This window comes from Ochotona princeps, chromosome 11 (genome assembly GCF_030435755.1).
Source record: "Ochotona princeps isolate mOchPri1 chromosome 11, mOchPri1.hap1, whole genome shotgun sequence".
Lineage (NCBI taxonomy): Eukaryota > Metazoa > Chordata > Mammalia > Lagomorpha > Ochotonidae > Ochotona > Ochotona princeps.
In genome coordinates, this window is record NC_080842.1 from 34126381 (window position 1) to 34136921 (window position 10541).

General features: G+C 36.5%; 1 pseudogene; it reads right to left on the minus strand.

Moving 5' to 3' along the window:
• Positions 1-7378: 7378 nt before the first annotated feature.
• On the minus strand, positions 7379-7586 carry LOC118760087 (U2 spliceosomal RNA; annotated as a pseudogene).
• Between the last annotated feature and the right edge of the window lie 2955 nt (positions 7587-10541).

The following is a 10541-nucleotide window of genomic DNA, read 5'->3' on the forward strand; positions in this document are numbered from 1 at the left end:
AAAAAACAAATGCAAGCAGAGTAGCTTCAGGAAGGTTGCAGGCTATCGAATCACTGTGGCCTTAATAACAGAGCCATGAAAAGCTCACCTACTGGCAATGAAAATGAAATCTCTATTTAATGAGGCTGGCAGCTGTCACTTCACTTTGAGCTTTAGCAAGTCTGCTGATACGCGCATGACACACACTATGAAGTAGAGAGTCTGGATTTAGTGGGAGATAGCCCATCCAGAAATTTACTGGCAGAGGCAGTAAACAGCCAACATATTTCCAGTTTAAAGGGGATTTTGACTAAATTTACGAAGGCAGTACTGCCTATCCTAGTGGTTCATTATTCACATTCCAAATAGCCAATGTGGACACTGTGGCTTTATATTCTGACTAGCCTTTTCACTACTTTTACTTTTGAGTTAAATTCAGCACAATGTATGCACAACATTAAAAAGGAATGAGTAGGGGTTTTTTTAGTAATCCAAAGGATATTTTAAGCAACATGATGTCATTGAAATGACTTTGACGTAAAACCTCTTTCCCTGTCACACATAGACACACACACTACAAGCATTTCCAAATACTTCTTCCATTTTTAAAGTAAAAAAAAAAAAGATGTATCTATTTTTATTGGAAAGGCAGATTTACAGAGAGGAGAGATCGAGAGATTTTTCCATCCACTGGTTCACTCATCCAAGGGCTGCAATGGCCCAAGCTGAACTGACTTACTAAATTGAAGCCACAAGCAGAAGTCTGTTCTCCGTAGAGGTGCAGGATCCAATTACTTTGGGGCATAATCCACTGTTTTCCCAGCCATAGCAGGGTTAGGATCAGAAGGGAAGCAGCCAGGACATAAAGCATCACCATATGGGATGCCAGCACTGGCAGGCAGATGATTGGCCAGTTGAGCTATTAAGGCTATCAAGGTAGCTCAGATTTGTTGTCCCATATATTTCATCATAGAAAGTTGCCCTAAATTTTCAACTTGTGTTTCTGAAAACAGCCATCCTAAAACCTAAAACTGAGGAAATTAATCCAGAAATATGCATTCTTCTTTCCACCTCCACATCTTAAAGATGCAAATATGCTTGGGAAAATATTTTAATTGAGGTATTCTGTGTGGAATTCATTCGTTGACATTCTTACTCTCACCTTGATGGTGTAAAGAAGCAGGGTCTGTGGGAAGCTAATCAGTTTCAATGAGGTAGCTCGTTTGGGATGGGATAATACACTTACTAACACTAGAGTGTTCTCTCTCTCCTGCTCTATGAGAACACAGAGAGAAAGCGGCCTTTCACCTGCTGAGTAGAGATCTCGTCAGAGGCTCTCTTGATGATACTTTGATGTTGGATTCTCTCCTACAGAACTTTGAGAAATAAATGCGTGATGTTTAAGCCACCAAGTCTCTGATAGTTTGCTGTGGTAGCCTAAGTAGCCTGACATATGTGCAAAACAGTCGATCATACACTGTTGGAAGCTCTGTTTTATGAATGTAGGTGTGTATGTGCTTCATGCATATGTAGAATTATCCACTATATGTAAACATTTTAGCTCCAAACATTGTCCTACAGTGTGAGACCCCGATGTGTATTGTAATAAAGGATGCACTTGTCCAAGCTGTGCAGAGCTGTAAATCAGAACTTAATGGAAAGTTCATATGACAGTTAGCACTTGGAGCTGCACAAAAGCACCAGCTTCTGCTTAGTAAATCAGTCACACACACAATCCCTTACGCTTAAAGTCATTTTAGGCTCATGGTCGTATCCTAAGTAAAGTGATGTTGACAGAACACTTGATGCTAAAATCTATAAGCACTTATATACTGTATTCAGATATAAAAAAGCATAGACACCATGCTAAATAAAACTAATTCAAATTACAAAGTATATTCCTACCAAAATGCAATTTGTGTCTATTCTATCTAAAGTGTTCTTGAAATGTACAGTACACATTTCTCAACCAAAAGTTTCATTTAAGCAAATCATTCCTTTTTGCAACTTGGATAAATTATGTGCATACAACTGCAACCAATGTTATTTATATATGAGAAATAGAATATGCGGAATATTTATCAGTATCTTCGTGCATTATAAGATTTAAATAAGAAAGTATTAGCGTTTCTACTCTTCTTTCTTACCGATTTAAGGAAATGCACACACACATACAAACATAAGTTAAAACTGAGATGTGGATCTTATTATTTCACACTCATATTAACTCTTACTGAAAAATATTAAAATAAAATTAACGTGTCCCTCAATATCTTTGTGGATTTATTCCAGGAACCACTGCATACACCTGCTCCCTCCATAGCCACACATTAGCAGGAAATTGGATGAGAAGCAGTGCCAAGACATAATTGAAGACTTCTGTATTCAGTGCAGGTATCACAAGTTGCATGTTAACGGATGAGCCATTTACACCCATGCCTCCAAATTTTGTATTATTGCATTACTTTTTGTGTAGGGAACATATAAGGACTCTAATTCTAACTTCCTAAAAGAAATTCAAATTTTATTTAGCATTTTATGAGCTAATTTCTATGGGTTGTAGCATAATCAAATTAACCTTTTTTTAAGTCTTCTCTAATGACTATATTAAAAATCATATGCTGGTATCACATGGTAGAAAAATAGAAAGCAAAGCTAAGATGCCATTAAACTAAACCGTGTAAGAAATGTATAGAGTAAGAACTAGATTCCTCGCAGTGATAACTGGAGGAAATAAATGGATTTTAAAGTTATTTAATGAGATTAAAGTAAGACCTTAATAACGTTATTTTTAATTGGAAAACATGGTACTTTTGCACATTTCTGTATGAATGAAGATTTTTTTTTAATTAAACGAAGAGAAAGAAGCACAAAGCATGTACCTGTGTTTCTGACTTGGACATTGCAATACAAAGTAGTGTTCTGGGTGGAGTTTGAAACCAAAGGGGTGAATGTGAAACAAGGTACCAGTGCTTGAGCTCCAGGGGTAACAACCCTTTTCTTGGTTTAATTCATTTTTAAATTTAAGGAGACTATGTATCCTTAAGGAAAGCAGGCCTAGAATAGAGCCTCAACAAAGTCAATGTTAAAATCACAGGGAGGAGCAGGGTGGAGAGAACCCTTAGAGGGCCGAATGGTCTGAAGCACATTTATAAACATCAGTTTTAAATAGAAAATAGGTTCTACGCTCATAGTAGAACTAGATAAGCTGGAAAGCTGTGAAACTGGAATGACTTCTGGTTTGATGTCTCCTCTCTGCCCTTTGAGGAAGAAAATGACACCTTCAAAGAATGAAGATGCGAGAGGTCGAGTTCAAAGTGTCATGTGTTACATGGGAAAGACACTGCAGATTTACATTAAGAAAAACCGTTACCTCTTCCAGGAATAAGCTGTCTGTGGAGTTCTGCTGTGACGCTTCTAAATGAACCAGGATGGTTGTTCATGAAGGCAAGTGACAAGCCTATGAAAACACACAAACTGACTGCCTCTCTTTTAATTTATTTTTATTTTGATTGGGAAGTTGGATATACAGGAAGGAGGAGAGACAGAGGGGAAGATCTTCCATCTGTCGATTCATTGCCCAAGCAACCACAATGGCTGGAGCTGAGCCCATTGAAAGCCAGGAGCCAGGGGCCTCTTTCCAGGTCTCCCATGCTAGGGTAGGGTCCCAGGTCTTTGGTCTGTCCTCATCTGCTTTCCCAGGCCACAAGCATGGAGCCGAATGGGAAGCAGGGCTGCCAGCGTTAGAACCGGAGTCCATATGGGATCCTGGTGCTTACTAAGCGAGAACTTTATCCACTAGGTTACCGCGCCGGGCCCACAGACTAACTGCCTCTTTGAGCAAACACTTAAGATTATCTCAGAATTTGTCTAAAAGGAAAAGCAGTCATTCTCTCTACACTTAGATGGAAGGTGTCCTTATGCTAGAATGTCAGGAATTTTAGGCTCTTTTTTTGCCCCACTATCTGGCTACTTTCATGCATCGAACTGAAACAAACAAAAAACATGTTTTTATTTCACTATCCCGGCATGGCAGAAACTCTTATTTTTAGGATCCTTGCTCCAACACAAGTGCCAATACACCTTCCTGTGGGATTTACTTTTTATCTTGGCTGATTTTGGTGTAAGTCAATCTACTCACCAACATTGATCTGTTCTGTGGGATTAATGACTTGAAATAACAAAGTTGATTTCACGTTATCATAAAATTTGTCAATACTAAGAGGAAACTAGAGTTACAGATTTTCAATATGTCATCTCTTTGTAAAATGGTTAACAAAACAGATCTGAACATATTGCATTTAATGGTAATTTAGCGACTGAGAGCTTTTGGGTGTCAATTTTTAATTTTTTTTCCACTGGAATAAGAATTTTTTTTAATTTCTTTTAAATTCTAGCTTTCATTCATTTTTTAAGTAATTATTGAAAGTTTAGATGTTGCAACATTAGTTCCACTATCATTTCAAATTTTCTGCTTTAATGTTACAAACCCTTCAGAAGAAAATAAAAACAGAAAAGAAAAGAAAATGATTAGAAAGGTTTTGTGGTAGTCCAGGACAGTGCCATCATGGAGGTGATCCGTGCAACAGCATGAAGGAGCAGTTTGGATCTAGAAAACTTCATGAACTACCAAAATCACACACAAACCTTATTTTACTCTTATCTGAGAAAGTAAATATCTGCACGATTTACTATAAGAGAGTGGTGCTCGGAATCTGTTGTTAAGAAATTGTGAAGTTCAATGTTGATATATGTCATTAAATGATTTATTTGTTTTTATTTGAAAGACAGATTTACTTTGAGAGATAGAGACATATTCCATCTGCTGGTTCACTCCCCAAATGGCTACAATGGCTGGAGCTGAGTGGATCCAAAGCCAGGAGTCAGAGGCTTCTTCTAGATTTCCCACGTGGGTGGAATACCCCAACAGGCTTGAGCCATCCTTTGCTCTTTCTCAGGCCGTAGGTATCGGAGCTGGTTGGGAAGTAGAGCAGCCAGGAAATGAATCACCAATCATATAGGATTGCTGGCACTTGCAGAATTAGCATGTTGTGTCACTATGCAAGACCCAATATTGATAATTTTGTTTATCAGATTAGAGATGAAAAATACTCTTAGACAAACTCTTCTGGAGTTATGCAAAAGTTGATACCAGGTGCCCTATATTGAAAACCATTTCTAATGTTGATTTGAAATTTTCTACATGGTACTTGATAAACTGAGTGTGTTTCAAATATCATCTAAAACATGAAGTGAAATTTTCAGTGAGTTTATGAAGAAAAAAAAGTTTGCTTTTGAATTGTAGACTATACCATGTGCTTGATTTTACATAACTCAACATATAGCACCTTATTTTTGCTGCAAAAATTTATTACATACTTGCAAAGTTTATTATTAATTTCAGTTTATGCAGAAATATGAGAAAATAAAGCATTCTAAACAAAAAGAGAGCTCAACATTTTGTAGCAGCATTTTCCATATATATTTATTTTTTAGATTTTGCTAGTTTCTAAATTGAAGGAATTTTGACTCTACAAATTACTTATTTTATTCCTGTAAATTCTGTTGGAAGAAATGATCCTTACTCTAGAATATAGTTATTTTTCTTTAGACAAGACTAAAAATATAATGATTGAATTTGTTAAGATCTTTTCCTGTTTCCAAATATTACGTCTCCTTCCTGACCTTTATTTCTAAGTACTGCACCCAAAGAATGATGGGAGGTGTACAATCTGAAATACTTTGAATTGATGATAATCTCACCTACTCAATAAGATCCATTTATAGTGTGTGTAGCAATTAAATTAATTTTTCATGAAATCCACTGAATTTATTGTTGGATGCTGTCAAGTATCACTGAAGAAATAACCCACATGAAAAATAGTTCTCTGGGTCTATAATACCAGTATTTTGTTAAGAACAAAGTATGTGTGTGTATATATTAATTTTCCTTTATTTCAATCTCAGAAGTAGCCTGGGAGAGAAAAAAGTATGAAAAGAATCATTTTTTTTTTCTTGAACAATAGCGGCAAAGAGAAACTTCCGATCCACCAAATGACTTAAATGCCCACAATAGCTGGGGCTGGTCCAAACTGCATCCAGAAGCGCAGAACTCGGTCAGAGTTTCCTACATGGGCAGCTCAAGTCCTTGAGTTTTCTCTGCAGCTTCCAAGTGCAGAAAGCCGGATGGGGACGAGAGCTGGGCTCTGCCATGTCCGCATGCAGAGTCAAACAATACTGCTCCAACAAACACTCATATCCCAATAACGTCAAAGCTAGTCAGTTGTTTAATGTTTGTGCCTTCATTTTTCTTGACTATTTAAAAAAAAAGTTGTTAAGTACTACAGTTACTAAGGAAATCAACTATGAGAGAAGCTATATGCCTGAGAATATTTTTTTTAGGATTCATTAATGTATTTGAAAGAGTTAAAGAGAAAAAGAGGGAGGGAGGGAGAGAGAGAGATTGATTTTCAGTTATCTGGTTTATTTCCCAGACAGACAATATGACCAAAGTTAGTCTGAAGCCAGGAGCCAGAAACTTCTTCCAGAGCTCCCATTTACGTACAGGTGCCCAAGCACCTGGGTCAATCAGTGATGCTTCCCCAGGCTGAGAGCAAGACTGGAAGTAAAGCAGCATTTAGGATGCTGGTATCACAGGTAGTGACTTTAGCAGCTATGCCGCAACTCTGTTCCCTAGTACATTTTTTATAGACTCTTTGGCAATACTAAATGAATGTCCACTTTTATGACAGCAATTTTAAATTTTAAATTGCTGTCATAAAGTTCAGAGTAAGAAAAAATTATCAATATCACATTTTTAAAAATGCACTTTTTCTAGAGTATCTTCTCTGGCAAAAAAGTTGATTTTTATAAAATCCAAAAATGCCCAGTTAAGGAGTTGTAAATGGGATAGTTTAAATACTGTGTATAGAATTTTATTTTTAGTGTGAATAGCTATTACATATATAAAATAAAGAAATTAATATAAAAATCTCAAGTCATATCTAGAGCGGTCTATCGCTCTATCACAGAAGTCTGACCAGGGTACTTAAACATCCAGCAACTGTGGACACTATTGGCTGACATTTCATGCAACTTAACAATTTATTATTTTTTCCAGTAGTAACATTTTGAAGTCCAGGATATGTATTGCTTTTATATCAGTCATGCTTTTAGGAACCCATCTGAAAAAGAAAAGAGAATGAAAAAATAAACAAAAGCTACCGTAAATGTTATTGTTGTGCAAATTCAAATTAACTACAGCTCAGGCATCATAAGAGACTGTCAGCAGATGCTTGTCAGAACAAAATATCAGTTGCTGTTTCTAGTATGTGCAGTAACAGTAAGCTGATTTACAAATACAGGTAGGACTGAATCATAGGCCAATGTCTGTATTAAATAAAAGAAAACAGTATTCCAGAAAGGTAACAAGGAACGCTGTCTGATCTAGAGTTTTCCTGAGATCAGAAGCTTGTTTAAAATTTTGCCTAATTGTCACAAACTTGGAATATGTTCTTATCTGTGTCCTCTTGGTGACACAGGGCACTTTTCATAGCTCATAATTTAAGCTACTACACTTGATCTTAGCCAAAAGGCCGAGAAGCGATCATCGTTTAAGCTTCTTTGCAGCTCTCAGAATTAATCCTGAGCTTGATTTTGGTGCAGTTTGTCGTACATAGGGATATCAGTTAAGTCTGTGGTTTATTTAAAATGTGATTAAAAATTTGAGAAAAGCAAATACTTTTGGAATCTTTGTACTTGGCATTGTGTGTAAATCACTCCATAAAGGACGACTGTACTGCAGATCTAAGTTTCATCTTCATGTGGGCTTCATAGCAATGGTGATTATATAGCATTGTAGGTATAACTACCAAGGCATTATTCCAAACAATGGAGTCAGAGTATTTTTCTAACAAGTGAGTAGTTGAGCTCTGGGTTCTACACAAGGGTATTCTTTTCTAGGACCATTCAATTAGTGTTTCTATACTGTAGGTACAAGTATCCTCTGAAAATAAAATCTCCAACAGATAATATCATGAAGCACAATTAAGGGACTTGGATATGCTGTTGAAAACACGACTAAGCATAACTGAGATAAGCTTGTTTGAGAAGTACTAGGTAGTTTATAGAATATATCAAAATAATTGTCCAGAAATGAGTTACTTTTACTGGTTAGAAATTTCCTCTAAGGCCACATTGATTTCACAATTCTGTTATGCACATGCATGTCATGGAGTTTCTGCACAGTATGAGAAGCCTTAGGAAACAAGTGGAACCTCTAGATGCCCTAAGTTTTAAGGACAATTTTAAAGAAGCAGGCCCTGCAGCCATAGCTGAAATTAAGGTATGGTCGAATTATGTCAGCAAAAGCAACAGAAGAGTTCAATGCATCCAGAATGGCCTTTATTGGCTATTAATAATATTGTATCAGTGTTTTCAGTGGGTTTGGGTAATATGCTAATATTATTACTTATACCATATGCCATCCCAGTGTCTGTTTTACTTCTTGGAATTTAGCAGTTAGTTAACAGCTCTTAATGGATTACACAAAATTAAAATTCCTGCTTTATTTCCTGTTACTGTTTTGTATTTTGTGTTCAGTACTATACTTAAACATTCTCCTTACGAATTCCTTACCTGGAGCAAACGTTTGACTCACTAGTGGGACTGCTTGAGACACCAACATCACACTTTGAAGTGCTTGGTATCACGTCCCCGCTCTGCTTCTAACTGAGCTTCCTGCTAATGCACACCTTGGAGGAACTAGGTGATAATTCAAATACTGGGTCCTAGTCAATTATGTGGAGTATCTAGATTAAATTCCTGGCTCCTGTAGGATGGGCTGTCTTGCTGTCTATCTCTGCCTCTCTCTCCGATGTCTGCCTCTCAAATAAAACACATACAAATTATTAAGCATATTTGTTCATTCTAGCAATCTTTTCCCTTTAATTTCCTTGCAGGATATTTTCTGTGATGCCCTTTGGATTTGACATCAAACCTAAATAATACTATTAAAGAAAATTATGCACAAAATTCAATTATATTGTGCATTATCATCATTTACCCTGTAAGGTGATTTTCATGGCAAATAAACTCATTCACAATCTGCAAATTACCTGTGCCATCCCATCAAACCTTATTAAAACACTCTCTGTTACAGCATCACACAACTAGCAAGTCCTGTTTTAAAATCATCATAAATTTTCACACTTTTCTTTCTGACTGCCCAGTGCCAGGCGTATTTTTTTCTCTCCCTTCTCTGTGTGAAAAACACAACTGAAGACTCCTTGGTTAAAGGTCACTTTCCCTGTGAAGTGTTCTCTTATTAATTGAGAAACAGTCGTTCATGCTGCTTTGTGACTCTCATATCAATTTTCTCTCCTTTACTGCTACATCCTTACTATCTGCATGATAATTTTTCTAATAGTCCTCCTGAGGTCAGGCGCGTATATCCATATTTTCTTAATATTGTGGTAGCAGAATATAAACTTGTTTTTCATTAAAAAAATAAAGGGATTGAGTGAGCTGGTTAAGCAGGAATGTAGCGAGGGAATAGGAAATGAAAATGAAACGTGCACAAACTTCCTTCTGCAAACCAAGTAGACACAGATCTAAGTTATGAGTGTGACTACCACAGGCAGACTCACTTTACATTACCTCATCATTTTCACCCAAATAGGTCACCAAAAGGTTTTGGTTGCATAAATAGGGAAAGTCACCTTTGGCAGTTTCCAAATTCTCCACAAAATGAAAATACAGGTAATAAGAACTCTTTTTCTACCATTTCCTTTACTTACCATATTATGATACCTTTAAAATATCATAAAGTTATGTTTGTAACATGTACTGAAGTACACTACCATCCTATTAACATAGGGACAAATGGTGTGGTGGGGGATCAAGAGAGAGTAAGGGAAGAGAGTTGGAGGAATCCCTATGTCGAAAGACTGTACTGGGTGACATGTCAACCAGTGGATTCTTCAAAGATCTCATAGTGCTTGGATGGCAAGATTGGCAGCGATTCATAACTGGTGAATTATCCAAACCACTTGAGCAAGAACCTCGGAGCATGCCCTACATCCGAGACATGGGGAAGGTGGGAAATTGGGTGGGCCTTCTCCCTAAATATCCCCCTTTAAACATGAAGGAAACAATATGGAAATAATAGTCTTACCCACTTTCCTATAGCCCTTGAACCTTGCTACCCTAATTAGCTATGTAAAGATTGTCAAAAATATAATTAAAAAAATTTAAAAGACTGTACTGTGGAAAATAAGCTATAAAGAAGCATCCTAACAAAGATCGAAAAAAACGTAAAAAGACTACAGCTTTTGTCATAACTTTTAAAAAATATTTCAGTGATAGCATTTATTATGAAACATTGTCTTATTTAAAATTTACAATGGTGAATAGATTAAGTAGCAGGTTTTGCTGCTAAAGAAATTGATTTTGTTTTGTTGTGATTTTGGCTTGTGTTCTTGAGAAATGTTGGAAGGAGATGAGTTTGAGTTTAAAAACAGAGAAGAAATAGTTACATAAAGGGTAGATGTTTTAGCATTTTT